Source organism: Loxodonta africana, chromosome 1 (genome assembly GCF_030014295.1).
Source record: "Loxodonta africana isolate mLoxAfr1 chromosome 1, mLoxAfr1.hap2, whole genome shotgun sequence".
NCBI classification, from domain to species: domain Eukaryota; kingdom Metazoa; phylum Chordata; class Mammalia; order Proboscidea; family Elephantidae; genus Loxodonta; species Loxodonta africana.
Genome location: NC_087342.1, coordinates 188992409 through 189016882, shown reverse-complemented (window position 1 = coordinate 189016882; position 24474 = coordinate 188992409). Strand labels below are relative to the sequence as shown.

The window sequence follows — 24474 nt, the reverse complement described above, 5'->3', positions numbered from 1 at the left end:
TGAGCAGTTCTATGTGAGATCTGCCCCTAGTCAAAGGTTACCTTATTATAGTAACATTACAGGTAGTTTTAACACCTAGCCTAAGAGCCCTTTTAGTATCAAATTTTTGTCAACATTTTGACTAACTGCAAACCCCAAGAGATACATTTTTCAGGAGGTATTAATCCTTCACTGCTGTCAGTTTTCATAGAATCCTCAGTGATTACACAGGGATGCTTCAGGCAATGCTTCTCATTCTCTCCCCAACCACCAAAAAGGGCAAAAAGTTATTTCATGAAATCCTGTATAAGCAAAATTACCACGTATAATTCCATTAATCTTTAATCAACAATGCCCCAGATTTTTCTCTGTCCCCACTCAAAAAAAAAAAAAAAAAAAAAAAAAAACCTGTTACCATCCAGTGGATTCCGACTCATAGTGACCCTATAAGACAGAGTAGAACTGCCATGTAGGATTTCTAAGGAGCAGCTGGTGGATTCAAACTGCCCCACTTAGTACAGCCCCTAACTACCCTATTTTTGCTGTTATTGACCTCTAAAGAGTTGAAGACTTCTGTCCACATGCAACTACTGGACATTTAGTGTAAAATTGCCTTGACTCCTCTATTCTGGCAAAATGTGGAAGGAGGAAGTGAAGTAATCCTTTATAAAGAATATACTTTATGCTTAAATGGCTTTGAATACTCCATTATAAATATACAGCTTGCATAAATGAAATCAAATATGGTAAGGTGAATTAATAATGTATACCCTGTCTTCATCTTGAATAAATGTGTTACTGGTATTCAGTTAGTATTATAACTGTAAAGAATATTATCAATACCATCACCCATATGTGGGCTAGAGAACTCTAGAGAAAAAACCAGAGTCCTAGATACCACTCTCAGCTCTGATAGAAATGAGTTGCATGATCTTTGACAAAACAATAGACTTCTCAGAGCCCCCATGTTTTTACCTGTAATCCATGGGGGCTGAACTTAAACGGTCTCTAAAATGTGTAAGATTTCATACCCAGAAATCCCAAGCTTAATTTTCCTCAGGCTGATGAGTTGGCAATGAGCTGCCTTACGAGCACAGTGAAGACTCTATATCTTTGCAGAGTGGTGAAATAGTTACTCTAGATGTGTAAGATATGGCCCTGGCCTCTGTAGAGATGTCAACCTTATTGGGGACGTCAGGCACACTGCTATGTAGTGAATATTGTTATAAAGCATTATTTACTGAAGTACAAAATTGAGTTGTACAGGTCATAAAGGCTGTAAAAGTTGGGAAGGCAATGAGATATGAGTGAACCAAGGCCATGTAGTGAAAACACAGACTTGTATTGGGCCATTAATAAGGTGGTGGGATTTGTATAGATAGAGAGAGAATGAAGCATTATATAAAACTTATTATAAGATAATTTCTTACCATAGGAAACATCTGAGGACAATGTTCTATAAAAGCTTTTTTATAAAAGCTAGTAGTGTTTTATTTACAATTCCATTAAACCAAGAACTTTATAACCCTAGTTCTTCAGTGAGATCTATCCTGAGAAGCAGAAAACATAAAATAATAAAATAGAATTTGGCCTCAGTTCTTATTCCATTAACTCTATGACACGACAGATTTCATTGAACTTTAGGACAATATAATATTTTTCTTTGTTTTGTGGTGAAATGAATTCACATATTTCAGTGATTTTTTAATGGAATTGACCTTTCCTTTTAAATTTTGATAAAACGTGTAAACCAAACCAGTTTTAGTATCTATTTAACTTAGAAAGTTATTAAAAGGACTAAATGAAATAATGCATATAGCAAATTAGCACATTTTCCATTTCAGTTGGTATTCAACCACTAACTGCTCCTTTTATTAACATTATTATTTTATACCAGGAAATTTCTCTTATATGTATAAAAAATATGTATAGTAAACCATTAATTTTTATGATAGTTTATATTGATATCTATTGAAGATAATAAGGTAATTGTATTCATGACCTGGGTCAGTGTATGTGAAACACCAATATAATTTCTTTATACAGGGCTATTCTAAGTGGCTTTGTATAAGCAGTTAGTTTTTGCACTTACCTTATAGACTGTGAGTCAGCTAAAGTTGCTGAGCAGAGGAACAGCATGATTCAATTTGCATTTTAGATCACTGTAACAGCTGCAGAAAGGTGTACTGGTGAGGGATGCCGGTAAGAGTCTTAGAGGATGAGACAAATTTAGTAGGTTAATCTTCATGGGTGATGCAAACAGTTACACTTGACTACTAGCCAAAAGATTAATAGTTCAAACCCACCCAGAAGCACGTCAGAAGACAGGCCTGGCGATCTGTTTTTGAAAGATCATGGCCTTCGAAACCCTGCGGAGTAGTTCTACCCCGCACACAAGTTATCTCCATGAGTTGGAATTGACATGGAGGCAACTAACAACAACAGTGCTTATGGGAAAATATTATGCCACTTTTTTAAAAAACTCGTTTACCCTCAAAACAACTCCATGCAGTGAATGTGACCGACATCACTTTAAAGAGATCGGAGAAGCTAAGTCAGTTGCCTAAGATAACATAGCTCTAAAGTGGTATAATTGCAACTGGAAGTCAAGTGTCTCTTACCAAGGTTCAATCTATTTCTATTTTCTTAGATCATAATTTGGTGTTATTAAAAAAAACCAAACCCATCGCTGTTGAGTGAGTGTAATTGCTAAGGTTCTGGTCTGACTTGCATAAATGAATGTATTAAGAATAAAAAGAGTAGGTGTTGGGAGATAATAGCAAGTATTCATTGTGGACTGCTGAGTTGTATAAGGGTCCTTGACACACTCAAAAGAGGTTATTAATAGGTTTTATGACTGTAGTATTTATAAACGTGTGGGCAGGGTTATAGGAAAGCAGGAAATTAGCAAAAGCAGGAAGCCTTTATCTTCCCTAGGCCTGAAGAGGCAGAGGAATGGAGTGATTTCCAACCCAGCAAGGCTTGTAACTGTAGAGGAGACCTGTCCAATCAGAGCTATACCCTTCAGTAGGGAAATGCAATCGCTCTGTAACATGATGTATGTAAGGTTCACAATGAGTCAGGGAGGGAGCTGGGGAATAAATGCCAAGATCTCTCTTTCTCTCCTGCTCTATTATCTCTTGATAATAGAGAACCCATTTTGATAACCTGAATCCAGAAGACAAGGGGCTTGGTTAATACAAAGCATTAGTCAGGGTGGAGGCTAGACCTGGAGAGAAAAGTGAACCCTGCATTTGTTGGGCAGTAGGTTGGGCTCAATTCACATAATAGCCATCTCCAGTGGGCAACGAATATAGGGGTCTGGGGTTTAGAAACAAAGGAGGTACAGATACTGGAGTCATAAGCTAACCCTAACACAGCATTTCCTAAAATGTGTTATGGGAAACTTTAGTTTTATGATACTCTTCCTGGAAAAAAAAAGTTTCCATCACACAATTCTTTTGGGCAGCAAAATATGTTATATTTCCTTCCTGGTTATTCACAATATCCACTAGTATATTAAAGAATCCAAGAAATTCTGTACCCAAAAAAATGTTTAGTATTTTTTAACTGGTGACTCACATTTATTTGACTACAGAATTACTTCTCTACTCAACACTTACCAAGATCTTAAGGAATAAATGAGCTCAGAAACACCCTGGGCATATGAAGCTTGGTTATGAACATAACTGAATAGCAGGCCAACCATGTATGTGACTGAGGTTGTCTAACTTACTTAGTGAGAGGAGAATTCACCCAAGAACGGAAATGTGCAGAAGAGCATCACTGAAAGACAGGCCTTGAAAGCCACGAATGAGAGACTGTAAAGGAGAAAGGGCCCAAAAGAGCCAAATGCTCAAGAGAACTCAGTAAGGACAAAGAGGGACTGGGACCTCTAGATTTGTAATTTAGAAGATCATGGTGACTTACTCCTCCCTCTAAATTTTCTCCCTGCCACATATAAATGACAGTGTAGAAGTCAGGATTCTGAATTAACTATCTGTGGCATACGTATGAGTTTGTTAATCTCTGAGACTCAGTCTCCTCCTCTGCAAACTGATATTTTTGAAATAGATAACCTGAAATATCTGATCCATCTCCACAATTCTATTATCCTTGGAGTCCTTATTTCATCCATTCTCTTTCCCTCTGCAATAATATTTATTTTATTCTTTTGTGTTAAACACAGTGAGCTAATCAATATTACCAAGTAAATATTTAAAAAAAAAAATTTTTTTAAATATTAAATCTATTTCAGATGCTTCAGCATTCCAATATTTTGTTATTGTTTCAAAAATTTTTATTTTGAAATAACTTTAGATTTAGAGATGAGAAGTAAAGATAATACAATATAGAGAGTTAACATACAACCCTTTAGCCAACTTTCTCTAATGTTAATATCTTACATAAACATGGTACACTTACCAAAACTAAGAAATCAACATTGGTACAAAATTATTAACTCAGCTACAGAGTTTATTCAGGATCACCTTCCAATGGTTTGCAAAGGATTAAAAAAAAAAAATTGTTGCTAACATATGAGGAGGACACAAATAATTAACATAATAATTCAGCACTCTTCTCTCCCACCCTGACTTCTAAGGAGTATCTGATCCTGATTAACTCCTGAGTGTTTTGTTGTGCTCAGATATACTGGGTAAGTGGAAGAACTGAAAGGAGCCAATTAATTCATGTTCAAAAGGGCAAGGTGTTACTCCTCAGGAGAAAACATAAGATCTAGAAGTTGAAAAGAGAGCAAGAGAAGGGAATAGGAGAGTTAGCTTGAGCGAGAGCAAGTTTTTAGTTGCACTTTTTTTTTGGGAGAGAGAAATTTTAGGGGAGAGGATGTGGTGAGTAAGGCTTTGGAAACTAGATGAGAGAAGAGCATCACATGGACATTTGGCTTTGGATCATGCAATGTTAGCTCCCAGCTATTTGAGAAACTTCAGTAAAGATTTAAATGTATCTTCAATTCTTTGGATTTTAGACTCTTGTTTCTTTTGACTGCAACACTTTGCTAGGCCTGGGTATTGGGTAACACAGTTATACTTGAGCTAACATGTTAGAAAAAGTGTGATTCATCTTAGTATCATGGAAGAATTAAAAAAAAGAAAAATTGTTTTTTTTTTTTTGATGTCTTAATAATCATTAAGTATATTTAAAAAAAAAAAAAGCAAAAGAACAAATAGGGAAGCATCAAGAAAAAAGAAAATAAAAAGGGAAACGGGAGTTTTCCACGAACTGTAAGCCAGGCGCCCCTTGGAAACCCTGTGGGGCAGTTCTACTCTGTCTTATAGGGTCACTATGAGTCAGAATTGACTCAACGGCAGTGGGTTTGTTTTTTTTTTTTCTTTTTTTATAAGCTCTAAACACATTTTATTAGACATTAAATATATTTTGTAATAAACTTGCAATCTCTATTTAAACTTAAAACTTTCATTCTCTCGTTATATCCATTTTGATTTCCCGTTGATTACTAAAAAGACCTTTTTTGAAAAGTATTAACTTTTTCTCACTAACCTATAAGGGGAAAGTAATTTTGTTTTTCTTCCCCTATATATCCACCAGTGTAGCTAAGAGCATCTATTTGCTTTGATTGTCCAGGAGCAGGAAGTTTTTACTTTGGAGGTCAATGGGCATCAACCGTAACGGGAGATTCATAGTAAAACAGTCTTCTGTTGAGATCAGGGCCAGCTCCCTGTCTCAGATCTCTCTCATAACTTTGATAGTGGTATCAAGAGAGTTTTATTCCCCATGTTTGACCTATAAAGCACCAAAGAGAAAGTTAAGGATGAGGTGGTTTGTAAATCTAAGTGAATGTGATCTATTAATAGCTTTCTTATTATGGGATTTTGATTGGAAGTCTCTGTACCAGCAAAGTTTTACTATAAAACATTTTAAAGGAAAAAATTGAGTCCATCTAAAGCTTATGTTTACAAGTCCCATTTTTTCTTTATAAAACATTTACTTGCTATTTGTGTCAGCTTGACCTAAAAGTTTTTTCCTTTTACACACAGCTTGTTGCAATTCCAAAGGACATTGTTCTTCCTCTACTATAAAAAAAAAAAAAAAAAAAATGAGAAAAGTGGCTGTGTCTTTAAAGCCAGGTCTCCTTTAGCTAAATGAAGTAAAGGGCCTTGGCACTGTTCAGACACTAAAGGATGAGGGATGCATGCTTCAGTTAGGTGAGGATTTTGTGTAAGAACATTTTAAATCTACATAGAAAAAAAAAAAAAAGAGTAGGCCTGGTACTAGAAACGGAAAGACATGAAAATTTGTTACCTGTTTAGTATATAACCCACGAGTGATGATGACAGTTATTTAGGTTATCAGTTAAAATTACCTGAATTCAATATATAAAAATTATTGTAACTTGAAAAATCAGACTCTTTGAATGAGTACTTACTTGGAAAAAAAAAAAAAAGCTATTTTGAAAGGACTCAGTTGAGACTTGCGTTTACTCAATATACTTTTTGAGTATATTACTCAATTCAATTACTGTTCAAGTAACTTTTTGTTATTTTAAAGTCAAAGTATATTTGAAAATAACAATTAAGTCTTTCTAATTTATGTAGTGATTGAAACCCTAAATTCTCAAGCATCTGTGATAAAGTAACAATATCTTTAAAATAGAACATAAGAGTAATGTACATTTTGATTTTGAATTAAATAAAATTTTTCTCTAAGTATTGATAGTGTAGTCATGAGAAGGAAAAGCTCAATTTTCTCATGTTTATAAGTGTTTTTGACATTCAAAATGTAATGAAATAATTTTCAATACATTTCCAAATATGGACAACTTTAACTGTCAGAAGAAAAAGTATATAAATGAAAATACAGAAAATAATCATATGTAAATATCATGATGTAAGAACCCTAAAATGAAAAATATTAGGAAAAAAAAAACTTGATTTGTATTTCTCTTACACTTGTAAAGAGAGATACTGGAATATTTAGAAAAAATATACAAAAAGAACTTGAGCAAGCAGCATTTCTGTATAAAACAAAACATTAAATATGTTGAGTTCTTTTTTTTTTTTAATCTCCAAATAATATCAGTGCAAAAAAGAAAAAAAAATTGCACTTTACAGAGCAACCCAAAGAGACAAGTGCAAATGGACTGAGAACACCTCACTTCAGCACAAGCCAACAAACTTTTTTTTTTTTTTTTTGTGATAATTATGTTTTATTTTTTGTTGGCCATTTATTTCTCCTGGAGATTTTAATTGTTTTATTTTTACTTGCTTGGTTTTTCTTTGACATCCAACTAATCCACCCTAACTCATACTTTCAGCAGTGCTATGAAATACTTCTTAATATAATTATCCAAACAGTTAAACTTGTCTGAGATGTTGTCCTTCCATTTTCTTTTTCTGGATATTTGGAACCTGCTGACCTCCTTCTCCAAACTGGATCAGTTTCTCAGTAGGCTGTCTTATAGTTGTTTTCCTGAGACTTCCTTTTGGCATCATCCAGGAAATTCCTTTCCTCTCTTTCCTGTATTGGATACCGTATTTCTTGAAGTCCATATTTTTCTCTTTCTTGTTTCTTCCCATTTGCTCATTTTGGTGGAGCACATTCCCCATGAGCTTCCTTAAAATTTGCCCTTATCTTCCTAAATCCGAATCAGTTCTTTTATTATTTGATACTGCCTTGACTTCCTCTCCATTTGAAAGTTTATACCCATACTGTTTATTCCCTCTTTTATTGTTTTGATGTTATGATCATTCACAGATTGACATCTCTGTTTCCCTGTTTTAAGTTTTTTAGCTTTTTTTTTAAATTGAGAGTTCTTTATCTAGGGTGGTATCTGGATAATGGTGTCCTGTGTCCTAGACTCTGGTTGTTGTCTGATGTTTTTGTTCTCTAACCAAAAGACTTCCTTTAATATTTCTTGTAAGTTTGGTTTGGTTTGTACAAATTTCCTTAATTCTGTTTATCTGGAAATGTCCTAATTTTACCATCGTATTTGAGTTAGAGTTTTACAGAATATATTATTCTTGGTTGGCAGGGTTCCCCCCCCCCCGCCCAGGGTTTTATATATTTTATCCCATTGCCTCTTGCCTGCATAGTTTCTGCCGAGTAATCTGGGTTAGTCTTATTTTTTCCCCCTTGTCAGTGACTTTTTGTTTCTCTCAAGCTGCCCTCAGGATTCTCTCTTTGTCTTTGGTTTTAGCAATTGTGATTATGATATATCTTGGTAACTTTCTTTTGAGATCTATCCTATATGGGGTTCGTTGAACTTCTGGAATGGTCAGCTTTTTGCCTTTCATATTTGGGAAGTTTTCTGCCACCAAATCTTCAACAATCTCCTCTGTGTTTTCATATTTCTCCCTGTTCTGGAACTCTGATCACAGGCAAATTTTTTATCTTGATTGTGTTTCACATAATTCTTATGTTTTCTTCATTCTTTGATTTTTCCTCAAACAAAATGGTGTTCATGGATTTATCTTCAATATTGCTGATTCTTGTTCTGAAAACCTTCTATCGAATTGTCCATTTCTGAAATTTTATTGTTTATCATTTAGATTTCTAATTGTTGTTTTTGTGTGATTCCTAATTGTTTATTTATTTTGACGTTTTGTTTTTGTATTATTTTCCTGTATTCTTCTTTTGCTTTGTCTGTGTTTTCCTTGATTTTGCCTATGCTTTCATTGGTTTTGTTTGTGTTTTCCATGATTTCACCTATTTTTCCCTTGGTTTTGTCTGTGCTTTCATGATCTCTTTCCTGATTACTTGTACAGCCCTAAATATTAGTCTTTGAATTCCACACCAGATAGTTCCACTGTTTTTCCTTCTATCGGAAAGTCATCTGATTCTTTATTTTGGTCACTTGCTGGAACCAGATAGTCCTGCTTTTTTATATGTTTTGATAGTCGGTTCTGACTCATAGTGACCCTATGCACAACAGAACTAAACACTGCCCAGTCCTGCACCATCCTTACAATCGTTGTTACGCTTGAGCTCATTGTTGCAGCCACTGTGTCAATCCACCTCGTTGAGGGTCTTCCTCTTTTCCGCTGACCCTGTACTCTGCCAAGCATGATCTCCTTCTCCAGGGACTTATCCCGCCTGACAACATGTCCAAAGTATGTAAGGCACAGTCTTGCCATCCTTGATTCTAAGGAGCATTCTGGTTGTACTTCTTCTAAGACAGATTTGTTTGTTCTTTTGGTAGTCCATGGTATATTCAATATTCTTCACCAACACCACAATTCAAAGGTGTCAACTCTTCTTCGGTCTTCCTTATTCTTTGTCCAGCTTTCATACACATATGATGCAATTGAAAATACCATGGCTTAGGTCAGGCGCACCTTAGTCTTCAGGGTGACATCTTTGCTCTTCAACACTTTGAAGAGGTCCTTTGCAGCAGATTTGCCCAATGCAATGCATCTTTTGATTTCTTGACTCATGCTTCCATGGCTGTTGATTGTGGATCCAGGTAAAATGAAATCCTTGACAACTTCAATCTTTTCTCCATTTATCATGATATTGCTCATTGGTCCAGTCATGAAGATTTTTGTTTTCTTTATGTTGAGATGTAATCCATACTGAAGGCTGTGGTCTTTGATATACATTAGGAAGTGCTTCAAGTCTTCTTCACTTTCAGCAAGAAAGGTTGTGTCATCTGCATAATGCAGGTTGTTAATGAGTCTTCCTCCAATCTTGATGCCCTGTTCTTCTACATATAGGCCAGCTTCTTGGATTAGTTGTTCAGCATACAGATTAAATAGGTACAGTGAAAGAATACAACCCTGCCGCACACCTTTCCTGACTTTAAGCCAATCAGTATCCCCTTGTTCTGTCCGAACAACTGCCTCTTAATCTATGTAAAGATTCCTCATGAGCACAATTAAGTGTTCTGGAATTCCCATTCTTCTCAGTGTTACCCATAGACATTAAGATATTATTTTCTTTATTTACTGACTTATGTTCATTTGTTTTATCCTGCTGTTTGTTTTGTCTTGATATGTTAGAGAGGCTGGGCCAGTTGTGCTTTGCTGCTTACTTGTCTTTATGAATGATAGTTCTTAACACATTTTCCAGGTGGGCAGGGCAGCTGCAGAAAGGGTGAGCCTGCTTTGCTGTATGCTGGTTTGGCAAGGTGGTTCAGAACAGAGTGGGCAGGCGCTGTCTGCCTCCTGGTGTTGATCCAGTGTTTTGGGAGCATTCACAGTCCCTCCTGGATAAGCAAGGGTGTTGGACAGGACTGGTATGGGCTCACTTCCCACCATTCAGCAGCTGGCCAAGTGATGGGACGGGAGGGGTGGAACAGGCCCAGTGTGGTGGCAGACCTAAATGCTGGGAACTCTCTAGCCATGGTGGAAAGGTGGGAGGCTGGTGGGAAGGGGAATTGTGTATAGAGAGTAGGTGGAAGATAGAAAGAAAAGAAAAAAAGAGAGAAAAAAAGGTAGTTGGTGAATAAGGACTGAGCATACCTGGGGGTCGGCAGGAAGATGGGGAGGTGGCGTACATAGCAAGTGAGAGATAGTAAGAAAAGAGAGGAAAAAAAGTAGCCAGCAGGCGGGGGCAGAGCAGACTAGGGGTCAGTGGGAAGGGGACGAAGTGGTGTACAAAGCTAAAAAAAGAAAATAGAATAAAATAAATGGTGGTACAGCCATGTCAGGGGCCACTGGGAAGGGAGAGAGATGGCCTAAAGGGCTAGGTGGAAGGGAGAAAGAAAAGTAAGAAAGAGAAGAAGAAAAAAAAATGGTGGTGCAGCAGTGGCCATCAAATGGGGGCTGGGAGAACCCAGGGTCTGGTGGGAAGGGAGGAGAGGTGGCTTCTGTGACTAAGTGGAAAGGAAAGAAAATAAAGTGACAAAAAAGATGGCAACATGGTGGGAGCCAGCAGGTGGAGGTGGGTCAGACATGGGGCAATGGCAGTCTGGTGGCTCTTTAGCCAAGGCAGTGTGCCATGGCCTGGTGCGAAGGGGTAGAAGTGGCATACAGGACAGGTGCGCTATCTCCTATTGGGAGCTCTGTGAAATTGCCTTCCTATACTCCCTGTCTGGGATCATGCTGGCTATGCTCTGCAGTGTTAATTGGCAGGGGACCTCCACTCCATATCTCTCTTCATTCTCTGTTTTCTGTCAGTTTCTTCTTTTATTCAGTGTTTGATCTAGTTCTTTATCCCTTCACTTGATGCTTATGGTTCCAGGATTGATGTTTGCATCTGTTTTACTTAGTTTTTCTGGTCTTTGCTGCAGAGGATCAGCATGGTATGTCTGTCTGTGGTGCCATGTTGGCTCTGCCTCCAAAATCAACAAAATTTAATTAACCACTTGTTATGTGATTTTGGTAAGCAAGACGTCTCAACTACTTTCTGAAATGTAAAAGCGTCTAGAGGAAAAAAAAATAGAGTCTTTCTCTCGCTGTCTCAATCTCTGTCTGTCTCTCTGTCTCATTCACACACACACACACACACACATACAGAGAGAGAGAGAGAGGTTGCCTTTGCTGTTTCACTTCTAAATAGTAAGTGAAAAATAATAGGTGTGGTAAACTTCATCAATATGAAGAACCCACTCATAATTAATACAATTGTTTATCTAAAAAGCACATACCATTTTTGAAAAATTTGGGGACAAATCTACTTTATCCATTGAAATATTCAGTTTAATTGAAATCAAATTTTTTTGTTTGTTTGCAATTTTTTAAGGTATTAATTAATCTTTATCTTTGAATTCCCTTTATGTACTAAATTTAGAAATAGAAAAAAATAGTTATTAGGTCAGAGAACTTTGATTATGAGAGTGCTACAAGATAAGTTTGATAATGATGGAATAAAAGTTGGCACTGCTTTTCTGCCGATGCCTTGGTTACTTTGCAAGGTTTTGATAGGCTGAGTATGTCTCAAGCTTCATTTTCCATATTACAGGGAAGTTGACAGGGCTTGAGGTTCTTCCTTAGGTTTGAATCTGTCTTCTGCCACTTACATGCTTTGTGCATTCGAGCAAATTACTCATCCTTTCTGAGCCCATTTCCTCACAGGTTATAGGGTGATTATACTTTCACCTGAGGACCAAATATACGTTAATGCATGTAAAAAATTGTGCTTTATTCTAGAAATATTATTTCTTTCCTCCTTGAAATTATTTCCCACCAAAACTTTATACATCTTTTTCTATTTCTTTGTTTTTTCTCTTGCTATGACCAGACAATACGAAGTAATTATTCAGATTCCTTCTCTACCATATTTTTGAGGCTTAAAGTGTAGTATGATATCTTGAAAGAGTTTGAATTAAACTGATAAGACCTGAAGTCTTTTGGGACATTTACTTCATGAATGGTATTGTATCAGTGGTAGTTCTCACTTGGTTATCTGTAAGATATGAGCAATCACTCTTCACTTTAGTTTCTTTACTGACATTAATAGTAACACTTGCCATATTTAATTCATTTTTATAAGGCCTATACACCATTTTAGACCCAATTTATTTGTCATTGCTTTCATAAATAGCTTTCTCACTTTCACTCAGCACTCCAAGGTTTGGATATTTGTTAGCTCCTTCAGACCCTACCCTTAATGTCTCTTAAATCCTTATTGTAATTGTGAATTTTCTCACTTATTTTTCTCTCACTTGGAGTTCCTGGAAGGAATCTTTTTAAAATTGCAGACCCTAGCAAGAAGTTTGACATAAGGTTAACTAAACATTTATTGACTGAGTGAATAAATAGTGTATACATACATATAAATTTTATTTACATACTGTATGTAAATATGTATGCTATTATATAATATATCATAATATATGTAAATAATAGCATATATATTTACATACAGTATATAAAAAAAAATTGCCATCAAGTCGATTCTGACTTATAGTGACCCTATAGGACAGAGTAGAACTGTCCCATAGGGTTTCCAAGGCTGAAATCTTTATGGAGCGGACTGCCAGATCTTTCTCCTGTGGAACAGCTGGTGGGTTCAAACAGCCATATTTTCGGTTAGCAGCTGAATGCTTAACCACTGCACCATCAGGGGTCCTATATAGTATATCTATCGTATAGTATAAACATGGCATAAAACCAAAAACCCGTTGTCATTGAGTCAATTCTGACTCATAGCGACCCTATAGAACAGAGTAGAATTGCCCCATAAGGTTTCCAAGGAGTGTCTGGTAGATTCAAAAGGCCAACCTTTTGGTTAGCAACTGTGGCACTTAACCACTATGCCACCAGGAGTTTCCAAACATGACGTAGAACAGAAGAAAACACTGCCTGGTCCTGCACCATTCTCAAAATTATTGTTATGCTTGAGCCCATTGTTGCAGCCACTGTGTCAATCCGTCTTCTTGAGGGTCTTCTTTTTCGCTGACTTTCTACTTTACCAAGCATGATACCCTTCTCCAGGGATTGATCTCTCCTGTTAACGTGTCCAAAGTACATGAAACAAAGTCTCTCCATTTGTGCAGCCACTGTAAAAAAAAATGTTGTAGGACTGCTGGTTGTTACTTGTTTGTTGTGAGTTGCTGATAATGAGCACGGCTAGTTTGTAAGAATAATCTAGTTATCATTTAAGGAAAGTCAAGACAAAGACAATAGTGTCAGCTGAAAGAACAGCTTAGTTATGTCAGATAACACAAGTGAAGGCTTTAGTTTAAAGACATTTATTGTCAGAGCAACCCACATACAGTACAAAGTGATGTCTGCTACCATGCTTCTATAACATCCCATTGTTTGAGTCTAAAATAAAATGCAGGAGAAATTTTAGAAAAAAATAGTAGTAGTTATACTAAATTCTTCAGCTCCCTTATTTATTACAATGTGATTTTTTAAAAATCCAGTGGGAGACATGACACCACTCACTAATTTTCCCACAGGAGTTTGTAAAGCATTGATGCTAATTCTTCTGAATTAACACAGGTAATAAATCACCAATATAAATCCATCTTGTCCTAGCCTTTTCTTTGTGGAAAGTTTTTAAAATTACTAATTTAATCTCTTTAATACTTCAAGTCTATTCAGATTTTCTATCTCTTTTAGTTAGCTTTGGTAATTTGTGTCTTTCTAGGAATTTTTCCATTTCATCTAGATTACCTAATTTGTTGGCATACAATTCCATATATTTTTTGCTTATAATTTTATATATATATATGTATATCTGTTAGGTCAGTATTATTGTCATATCTTTCATAACTGATATTAGTAATTTGAATCTTCTCCTTTTTTTTTCCTTGGTCAATCTATCTAGAGGTTTACCAGTTTTGTGTATCTTTGGTTTCATTGATTTTCTCTATTTTTTTTTTAACTGTTCTGTATTTAGTTTATTTCCACTCCAATACCTGTTATTTCCTTTCTTCTAATTGTTTTGAGTTTAGTTGGTTTGTTTTTGTTTTTTCTTTAGTGTCTTAGGATGGAGTGTTAAGTTAATGATTTGAGATATTTCTTCTTTGTTTAATATAGGTGTTTACGACTATAACTTTTCCCCTTAGTAGTGCTTTGACTGCATCTTATAAGTTTTGGTATGTTTTGTTTTTGTTTTCATTCATCCCAAAATAATTTTAATTATTCTGGTGATTTCTTTTTTGACCCATTGGTGATTTAAGAGTATGTTGCTGAATTTCCACATTAGCGTCTTTCCCAAATTTCCTTCTATTATTAATTTCTCGTTTCATTTGATTTTGGTCAGAGAATAAACTCTGTAGGATTTCAATTCTTTTTAATTTAGTAATTTAAAAAAAGGTTTTTAAAGCCTAATATATGGCCTTTCCTTGAAAATGTGCCATGTACACTTGAAAAGAATTGTTTTTAGCCATTGAGGGTAGAGTGTTTTATAGATATCTGTTAGGTCTCACTGGATTATAGCGTTATTCACGTCTTCTACTTTCTCGTTGATCTTCCTTCTAGTTGTTCTATCCAGTATTGAAAGTGGAATATTGACATCTCCAGATATTTTTGTTGAATTGTTGTTTTCTCTCTTCAGTTCTGTTAGTTTTCTAATCTGTCAGTTGTTGCTTCACATACTTTGAGCTCTGTTGTTAGGTGCATATCTGTTTATGTAGATATATATTTTTTATTTTCTTAATGGATTGACTCTTTTATCATCATGAAATAGCCTCCTTAGTTGCAATTAACAATTTTTGTCTTACTGTTTATTTTGTCTGATATTCGTCTAATCATTCCAGCTCTCTTTTGGTTAATGTTTACATGGTATCTTGTTCAATTATTACGCTTTCAACTTATTTGTACTTTTGAATTAAGGTACATCTCTTATAGACAGCATATAGTTAGATACTAATTTTTTAAAATACATTCTGCCTTTTGATTGGAGTTTTTAATTCATTTGCTTTTGATGTAATTACTGACAAAGTAGGTTTTATGTCTGTCATTTTGACATTTGTTTTCTATATGTTTTGTGCCTTTTTTGTTCATTCACTCCTCCATTCCATCACCTCTTTCTCAGTTTGTCATACTTTGGTGTTTTTTCTGTTGGTGGGATGTTGGAAGCTATGCCACCAGTATTTTAAATACTAGCAGGGTCACCTACGGTGGATAGGTTTCAGTGAAATTTCTAGACTAAGACATCCAAGGAAAAAAAGGCCTGGTGATCTACTTCCAAAAATTAGCCAATGAATACCTTATGGATTACAACACAACATTGCCTCACTTTCTTTCTTTGGACACTTCATCAGGGGAAAGCAATTGCTGGAGGAGAACCTCTACATCACTTAGTGATGTAAAGAACCAATGAGGGCGAGGGAGACCCTTTGTGGAATTGATTGGCACAGTAGCTGCAACAATGGGCTTGAACATATTGGCAATTGTGAGGATGATGCAGAGCTTGGCTATGTTTTGTTCTGTTGTAAATAATGTCACCATGAGTTGGAGTCAGCTAGATGGCAGTTATCTATCTATCTATCTATCTATCATCTATCATCTATCTATCTAATCTATCTATCATCTATCTATCTATCTATCTATCTATCTATCTATCTATCTATCTATCTATCTATCATCTATCTATCTAATCTATCTACCTACCTATCTCTCTCTCTCTATCTATCATCTCTTTGTCTATGTATTCGTCCATTATTGCCTTTTTTGTGTTAAATATTTTCTTTCTGTTATACTATTTTAATTCCCTTGTCATTTCTTTTACTCTATATTTTTTGGTTATTTTCTTAGCAAGAGCCCTGAGTATAAAAATAATATCTTAATTTATAACAATCTAGTATTTTTCATCTGCCTGCAAATTCTTCCCAACAGCCCAAAGTTCTCTCACTTTTTTCAAGAATCTTCTCAAATATTACCCATTCAGAAAGTTTTACCCCAATCCATCTTTAAAACAGCAATGTCCCCCCACGTTATCATTCTCTAATACTTGAAACCAGCATTTTTTTCTAACATTTATCACCACCTAATGTATATACAAACATGATAAACTGAGAAAAGATTTACGTTGTCAAGGATTTCATTTTACTTGAATCCACAATCAATGCTCATGGAAGCAGCAGTCAGGAAATCAAACAACATATTGCATTGGTCAAAGCTGCTGCAAAAGACCTCTTTAAATTAACAAAAAGCAAAGATGTCACTTTGAAGACTAAAGTGCACCTGACCCAAGCCATAGCATTTTCAGCCAACTCATATGCATATGAAACTGGATAATGAAAAAGGAAGGTCAAAGAAGAATTGATGCCTTGGAATTACGGTGTTGGTGAAAAAAGTTGAATATACCATTGACTGCCAGAAGAATGAACAAGTCTGTCTCAGAAAAAAATTACAGCCGGAGTGCTCCTTGGAAGTGAGGATGGCAAGACTGTGCCTCACATAGTTTGGACATATTATCAAGAGGGACTAGTCCCTGGAGAAGGACATCATGCTTGGTAAAGTAAATGGTCAGTGAAAAAGAGGAAGACCCTCAAGGAGACGGATTGACACACTGGCTACAACAATGGGCTCAAACAATGGTCATGAGGGTGGTGCAGGATCAAGGGTTGTTTCATTTTGGCATATATAGGGTCACTATGAGTCAGAACTAACTCAATGGCACCTAACAACAACACCACATACACATATCCACTCCTAAGCCTTTATAATGGACTTTTCTCTTGCCTTAATTTTTTTTAAACCATGTCAAAACCAGAGAACATGCAGTAGCTATTTATAACTCTGAAGCTTTTGAAGTTACCTGTTCCCAGCAGAAGTGGGAAATAAATGCAAAACGATGCATAATAGACAATCAATAAATAATTGAGGAATGAAGAAATCAATAGGTGAAGAGGAACTTAAAGACACTCTATTCATTTCCCTGCCTTTTATAGCTGAAATTAGAGGCTTAATGACTCACCTAGTTGCATAAGCCAATGGTTACTATTTATAGCAAAGCTGAAACTGAAATCCACTTCTCCTTCATTCCAAGACAGTGCCCCTTAATAACATACTAGTTCTTTCTTACGTGCATTTTTTCCAGAGTTGCTCAAAACAACTATTCCAGACACAAACTTCCGGGATACACAAAATTAAGGAGACATTTGCATTTATTCCAATAAACCAACAAATATCTTCATGCTTCACAATAAGCCAGCAAAGTAGGTTTCATTAGTTGCAGTTTTCAAATGAAGACATTAGAATTCAGTGTGTCAGCACATTGTCCCATGTCACTCAACCAGAAAGGAATTCAAGTCAGGGTCCCCAGTACTCACAAACATGCTTTCTGCTTTGCCCCATGCCCATCTTTAGATAAGAATTGGAGAACCTGAATAATCTCTCATGTAATTGGACTTATCTGCTTATATGAAAATTTCCGTAATCATTCATTCCATGAGCTGGATTCCAGGCCAAGCTCTGCCACTCTAGAGAAACAGGGTGACAGTGATTAGAGGTTTAGAAATACATTACTGCCAAAGAAAGAAGTCTATATACTTGACTGGAACCAAGAATACATCCATCCAGGCTGTAGAGTTTTTGAAGAAAATCACTCATTTAACATGTTGAATTTGGGTAATCTCCACACCAGGAAGGCAAAGAGGAGAGAAACAAAACATAAGTCGAAATTGAAACATTTTACATTTGTTTCCTCCTTTTGCTGAGGAACATGCATCTTAGAAAAGCTTACAATTATAATTAACTGTTGTATATTCTCTGGCTTTGAGATGGCATTGAAAAACATTTAAAAGCAAGAGAAAAGCACATTGTAAGGGCTTAGGAAGTAAAAAGTAAGTCATTTAATTTTTATTTCATCTGATGTTAATTTATGCAGAAGTTAATAACATGTTTATTGCTCAGGGGTGCTGATTGTAGAGAGAATTTCTCTCTCAACCGGGCTTTCCTGTGATCTTTGCCAGATAGAGCCATCATTTCAGGGTTTATGACACTTTTGTCAGAGAAAAGCAATAAGCTGGTAAGTTTACGCTTAATTACTAACCTCGGAAAACCGAGGGTATTAAAAGCTCTAACTCTTCTCTAGCTGTATAAGGCAAAACAAAACAAAACACAATTTGGAAGAGAGGGTGCAGAGGAAATTGGATATGTGGGAGCATAGTCAGTGAAGAGGAAAGAGCGTGTTTTGTTCATTATTGTGGGAGTAAAAACACGTGAGGGGAAGGAGACTTTTCAGAAAAGTTTATAGCCAAGTCGAATATAATTAAATCCTTATGTCTTTTAAAAATGGAAAGCCTGATTCTATTGCTGCCAAATCGCCTATAGAATGGAAACAGTAGTGCTTGACAAAATGCAGAATCTTCAGAAGTTGATGTTTTTACTGAAATTCATCATGAATAAAGTCAGTCCCATAATGACATCTTAAAGGTCTAATTCATAAAAATGTTACTAAAGTACATTATTTATACTGGCTTTTTGTGGACCTCTGCTCTTATTCATGACTCTCTCAGTGCCTGGCCATAATCACAGGCAGAGCATATAATGGAACCATTAATTCAATCTGAACTAAGGCAAGAACACTGTATTACCAAAATAAAGCTGCAGCTATATTAATTTAAACAGTAGAATTTATTATACAAGAGCATCCTCTTTTTTAAAAAGTTAAAAGAAAAAGTCTTCCATCTTATGACCTCAAATATCTAATTTCATTCTCAAGTTCAATGTAAAACTGACCAATTGACACAAACGTTTAACTGTGATACTTATTCAGCTACATTATTCAAACTTAGACACTTCGATACAGAGTTGTGATCTTATCTTGACTATCACATTGATCTTTGGTGTGGGCTTAGCAATATTTACAAGCAGTCTATATTTTAATTAACCCCTTTTCTGGTTCATGACAGTAGTGAGTGATGTTTAGCAAATGCCAATTCAATTGTCTGGCATATGCATTTAGGTAAGATGAAAAATAAAATTTCCTCAAGAGAAGCTGAATGTAATAATACGTAAATCAAAAGTATTTTTATTCAGAATTTTAAACATGATTTTCATATTTAATATGCATAAATCCTAAGGAGAAGACAAAGTGGAATTCAATTGGTTTATTTCTAACTTTGGAACTATGAAAATTTGACTTCTTGACTTTCTACTTCTGATTGGATGAGCTGTAATAGTACACTACAGACACTTTTAGACAAAGTGTGAATATATTTCTCTCTATGACACTAGATTATCTCTGGGAGTAATGGAAAGAGGTTCTTATAAATTATACTTGTAACATTGAAAGAAAGTATTGTCTTTGATCTTGTAGGTAAAAAAACTCTATACCTAAGGGAATGAATTAATTGCTGTCTTTAATTAGATACAGTCATTAGACCACTTAAGCGTTGATACTAGAACTACTGACTGAATTTCTTCAGCATAGTAACAATCTTATAATGGATCTGAGTGATGGAAATCTTTGAATGATTGGCATCTGTACCTGAGATGATAGGCAAATAAAAAAGAAAGAGATTTCAAATATAAGTAAATAACTACACTAAATGAAGATAAAAAGTCAATTTTCAACAGTAACTATACTTACAGCCAGCTCAAACGTAAACATCTTAACGGTCTAATTCATAAAAATGTTATTAAGTACATTATTTATACTGGCTTTTTTGTTGACTTCTCCTCTTATTCATGACTCCATTCAAGAAGCTATGCTCGTCTACATGGCTTTATTTGAAATGACTACACTTACCAGAAATATGTCGGGGTGTCCAGTTGTTAGAAGGCTATGGCTGGGAAGCACTTAAAGTTCCTACTTTCCTCTCAGACCAAGGCTTCCACAGACCTCTGAAACAGAGGTCTTTCATGAAGAAGTCTGGAGGTCCTACACACTGTTCTACACAACATCCAGATTTATTGCAACCTCTGAGTGCAAAGATAGTCTCTACACCCTTGTTGATACAACCACTCAGAAAGGGCAGTGAGAGTTATGTCCCCAACACACTGCCAGACAAATGTCACCAGGCCCTAAATGCCTGTTGACAAGACACAGATTTGAAAAACAATTAAATCAAAATAGAGTTAATGCCTAGTATGTCCTTTCTAATGACACAGAACATATGAAAACAAAACAGAATTTTTTAGCTAACCTGTACTGTCTTTCCTAAGAAATTATCTTTTATTTTTATTTATCAATATCTTACTTTAGGCAGTATACAAACAATTGGGTAAGACATCTCCAACTAGATTGTTCATTATTTGTTTAAAAAAAAAAAAATTATCAGCAGCTAGCATCTTACTGTGAGCCAGGCACTGTATGGAATGCTTAGTAAACATCATCTGACTTTGAGGGAGGAACTACTATTTTACAGGCAAAGAAAATAAGGCATAGAGAGATTAAGTCATTTGTTCAGAGCCATAAAGCTATCTGTTGTAACATTAATCCTTCATTCCAGCCTTGGCTTTCTTTCTGTACTAAACTTTCCCAGATTAGTATTTTAAATTTCTTTTCTAGAAAAAGAAGATGAAAAGAAGACACCTGAGAAGAAAGTGACTTCTGAAACAAAAAAGAAAGGCAAGGAATTGAAAAGCTGTTTAAAACATAAGTAGATTAGTATGCATTTATAAGGTTACTGGTAAAAGTTATTATTTTCTAGGGAAGAGGCCCACTTATACTGATTTTGTTGTTATTGCTATTAATGAACACTCTTGAGCCTTCCAAATATTCCAAATAAAGTAGAAATAGAGACTTTTTAAAAAGTAAATTGAGGCCAGATCACTTTTTTTAAATTATTAATATCTGATTCATTTATTTTCCTGTGAGCGCTGCTCGGTTCTTTCAATTCGCTACTTCACTTGGCTGTGTATAAATACGAATGTTACTATTCAACTCATTCAGTTTAATATTAAAAGGTCCATTAAAAGAGCTGATTCTTCTGTGTAGAAGGGAAAAATTTTGATTGGTTTGCTTTTTAGATGGCTGCTTTCCAATAGGTCATGCCAAGTCCCATTTGAGCCTCAAAGATTCCTGAGCTTTCAACATGCTTCCAGTGACCTGATAGCCCAGGAAGTATTCAATATATTCCTTTCAATATCTTTTAGAGAAACTATTTAATTCCATCATAATTAATAATGTCATTTACAGCTTCCACTGCCACAAAAGCTATTTTAACCTTAGCAAAAAATTGCCCCTTCCTGATGAGAAGGCATATCTCAGCTATTAGTCCATTACAAAGGACCTAGTTCACTCATATTTGACATGACTTATGTCTCTGATTTAGTATTTCTCTATACAAGATTAATATGAGACCCTAATGGCAGTCATGTGTGCTCTGAAATATATAACCGAACATATTTATGAATTTGTGGACACTTACAGTGTTTTTATTTTACTACCAGAAAAAGAAGATGTGAAAAAGAAAACTGAGAAGGAAACTGTTATGGATGTGCAAAAAAAAGGTATTGTGCTTTCTTTGTTCCTTAGATTATGTTCAAGATGTTTGTTTCCTGAAATCTTAGAAGAACGCACTCAAATTCCATGCATGTACTTCAATCTGTCGACGTACAGACATAATGAAATGGAGAAGAGCTTCAATAGTACAATAGCACCACTCTGAAAAGATAAGAAACAGAGAGAATAATGTATCCCATTAAGAAATAGGGTCAGTCACCTGTTTGACAACATAGATTTTTGTTTTAAGTTTATATTTTATTCTTGTTCGAACATGAATATTGGCTTCTATTCAGGTTAGGCTTAAAGCCTAGATGAAAAAGATAGTCATCTCAAGTATTACGCTTTGCTGATAAGTATTCTCGCCCCAAATATCTCCCCGACTGGTGTCAGTGATGCTTGAAATTCCACCATTAGAGACATTTCATTCCTTTGAGTTATGAAGGAATTGTCCTCTATTAAAATGCAAATTTCCTAGGGCATGTACATATGGGGTAACAAACTAATTCCTCTCAGCTATTAACAACTTGAAGTGAATGGGATTTGAAGATATTCCCTGTGTAATAACAAGCTGAAAACAATGCCCTGGACAATGGGGCAGTATGTAAGCTTAAATGAGAGCATTTCAGGGTGGGACATTTTCTGGAGCGAGCAGGCTGAGCCGGATGGCATATGTGGGAGCCCTTCCCTATCCAGGGAGTATTAGCACATGGAGAGAAAAAAGGAGGGGGTGAAGGACCCTGAAAAAGGAGAAAAGAAGATGCCAAACTGGACAATGGTTATTCTTACTAAGTTAGTAAATAGAAATTGCAGAAATGTCCTGATGACATGACATTACAAAAAAAATATGTAAAGTATGGGAGCTCGTCTGACTATATGGCCCCTGACCAGGAAGAGATAGCCAAGCATTCTCTATGTCTAGGAATTGATTGCTAATTTCTTTTCATGCAAATTTTCATTATTAAAGAATATATTCTTGCAGGCTTCTACTGTATTCTTTAGCATTCATTCATTTTGTTTTAGAACTCCTAAGTAATTTTTCTGGAAAAATATATATCTTACCATAAGAAAGGAAAAACAGTTATTCTTATATGATAATACTGAGAGGCAGGTTGCTTGGGTCACTGAATCTGTGCCAGTTACACGATTGGGTGCTGAAGATAAACAAGGTGCCCCTTCCTGGGCCATCGGTTTTACCAAAGGATACAGGGGGAGAAAACTTCGAATTGTAGTCTTAAAAGTAGTTGTCATATGCATGCAAATGCAAAAGAAAAAAAAAAGTTCTGTTAGTAAAACTCAAGGTGGTGTGTGTGTGTGTGTGTGTGCATGGTTGTTGCTTAGTTTTAGCTTTAGGTTTTTTAGGGAAAGGCAAAATATGTTACTGTGCAGTGAATGATGGGAAAACTTGATACTTCTGTGCTACTGGGAGACCTGGTGTTATTAGCTCACAGTCATGTCAAAGTGAGGTTGTGCACTGCTAGCAAGAGAACAGATTATGCCAATATCACTTCCACAAGGCAAGTGCTCAGCCACAAAAGCAGAGACCAACAGGGTGATTGCCTAGCACATCTGGGGAGGGCTGCTCAGCCAGTGATGAAAACAAGTTTGCTCCTCTTAGAACCCGTGTTCTGTTCGTTCGGTTGCCATTTTTACTTTTTATTACACAAAATAGCATTGGATCTTACAATTCAGTTCAACTTCCTAATGGAGATACGCAGATTTAAATTGTTTACAAGCATTTATCTCATGCTCAAAATTTTGGATGTGTGGGAAAGACCATGCATGTATGTGCGCACATGCAAGACAGAGAGAGTTTAGTGTTGCTTTAAATTCATAATTCTTTTTAGAGTTCGATAACTCTCCAAATATACTTTCATAATAGAATATTACAGTTAAAAATGGCCATATGAAAGTGTATTAGATAATAGCAAAAATTTATAAAGATAAGAGAAATTATCTCTACCTGAAATCTGGGGGATTGGGGCACCAAACTAATTTCTTTCTAAAATAGTCAGAGAAATGTATCAGAACCTATGCTATCACTACCCCAGCCACTAATGGAAGTTACAAGGCATCAGATATGCCTGGATGCTTACGTAATATGTGGATTTTCTCATGATATTTTATTATATTTATACTACATTTTATATTAATTGTATGTTTATATAATATTATACCGTACAGATTTATTTATAGTTTATATTATATTCTTTTTTTTTTTTTGCATTTCTATTTTTCATTATGGAGATGCAAATGAACCTAATGCTTAAATTCCATTGTGTGGTAAAACAACAAGCCAGAAAAAAATTCTTTAATTTTGTTTGCTTTCCTTTTATAATTAATTTATATCAATATTTTAAATACATATATTTTAAATATTTAATAAATTATTCCTTAGGATAAATCATAAGATTTAAAAAACATTTAGAGTTTACCACAAATCCTTTAATCCCAGCCTCCTTGAAGTATTGAATCTTTCTTTCAAATAGATACATTTTGGTAGACAGGGTTGAGAAAATTGCTGAGTATATGTTTTAAGAAATATCATTGATGGTTAAATTTATTACCAGCCTATCGATTTGCAAGGCTATTAATTATGCATATAATGTTGACATAGTAAATGATAGAAGATAATGGTGCAAAATTATATTTCATTATCATACTTTGCAACATAGTTTTTTAAGAATTATCTGCATATATGAAGTATAAATTACATTGAGAAGG

The 24474-nt window shown here is 35.3% G+C and overlaps 1 long non-coding RNA gene across 2 annotated transcripts in view; it reads right to left on the bottom strand.

Annotated features, from left to right (window-relative positions):
- The window catches only part of LOC135232308 (uncharacterized), a 36325-nt gene extending 16233 nt beyond the window's left edge, over nt 1-20092 (bottom strand). The window contains exons 1-2 of one of the 2 annotated variants that reach the window (XR_010322836.1): nt 20053-20092; nt 2072-2189 (exon numbers count right to left, since the gene is read on the bottom strand). This is a non-coding gene — a long non-coding RNA (uncharacterized LOC135232308). Of the gene's footprint in view, nt 1-2071; nt 2190-5499; nt 5652-20052 lie in introns of those variants that run through there. The other variant, XR_010322837.1, reaches the window with a different exon arrangement.
- Nucleotides 20093-24474: the final 4382 nt, after the last annotated feature.